The sequence below is a fragment of the Lichenostomus cassidix genome, chromosome 1Aa, assembly GCF_008360975.1.
Source record: "Lichenostomus cassidix isolate B80296 chromosome 1Aa, HeHo_3.0, whole genome shotgun sequence".
Lineage (NCBI taxonomy): Eukaryota > Metazoa > Chordata > Aves > Passeriformes > Meliphagidae > Lichenostomus > Lichenostomus cassidix.
In genome coordinates, this window is record NC_139480.1 from 42,843,812 (window position 1) to 42,845,277 (window position 1,466).

The window sequence follows — 1,466 nt, forward strand, 5'->3', positions numbered from 1 at the left end:
GATGATGTAGTCATTCTATTGCAAATACTGTACCAGAAGTGATAGTGCAAAAGTCTTCAACCCCATCTAAACTACACCCACGTTTCATCTCATTTCCTACTTGCCTCATCCTTGCACTCAAGCTTTACAGAGCTAGTTGTTCCAAAGAATAGATTTCTCTTCCCTAACTTGACATGACACTCCCTCTGCTTTGCACACATCCAACACCTGCCCCAGCTTGGAAATTGGTGCCAGTGCTCAGCCTGCTGCTGCAGACCTACCTCCCCTCCCCTTGTTTTTTGAACCTGCTTTCTTCCACCAGTTATGATGGCAAGCAGCTCCTCTGTCCCCTTCTCAGTATGACTTCTGACAAGCAGTTACCACACCTCTTCAGCTTCGAGGGAGTTTTACCATACTCATGTCTGGTTCCTGTCACTGCATCTCCCGTGCATCAAGTGAAGAGAGGTATGACAAAGCCCAACACAGGGCAGGAAAGGCAGAATGACTGACTTTCCTGAGATGTGGAGAGATGATCATAATCTTCATGCTTTAAGCAGAAAAGGCTTGGGGTTTTTTTTACATTTACCCTCTTTCAGCACTCTTCACTTCTCAGTGCTGCTGTGGCATTAAGGGGGGCACTGCCTCCTTAGTTCAAGTGATGGCACCAGCACCACATCCACATTTGGTTAATGCTCCACATAAGGAATGGCATCACCTCTTTCCTGCAGACTCAGCACGCACAGGCATATTCCTGCTTGTGGCAATATGACTGCTATGGGCTATGCACCACCATCCCAAACAATGCTCTCAATTTTCTGCCCTTAAAGCAGCAGTAAATATTGTTCAATGAGCCATTTTAGGAAGGCTAAGGACCACTGAATGTGTCTGCTGTGTGATCAGTTGCTGCTTACCTCCTGGCCCACACTGCTTTTGGTAACTCAGGGTAGCACTGGTTCCCAACAGCTTTTCCTCGTTTGTTACCACCAATTCTGATGATGGGCAGTAAGAAGAAGCACCCACAGCAATGCATGATGCTGGCCAAAAGCCATCACCTTGTGCACTTACCCTGCTGTTGGCTTACCTGTGGCCTAGTGCCCTTTGCATCCAGACAGATTCTGTAACAAGGCTCTTGTCCTAAGGATCTTTTTGCTGTCTTTGAACTGCTTCAGTCTCCTAAGTATTTCCTTCTTTCCTGGTTTCTGGGTATGACACTAATGAAACCTGTCTTTGAATAAGATAGGCAAACATCCACAGCAACTGAAGGAAAAAAAAACCACCATTAAAATCACCTTCAGACTAGTCTGCCTTTGATAATTGTGCATGGGACCACAGACACTCTTCATAAATTTACCAGTACCCAACCTAAGCCTTCAGTGTTACCTGGAAGAGCACTGTATTACCCCTGAGTAGCTGATGCGAAAATGACAACAGCAGTTCTTCTGAAGGCACAGCAGGCATTCAGGCTGAGATGAATACACCTGCTACAG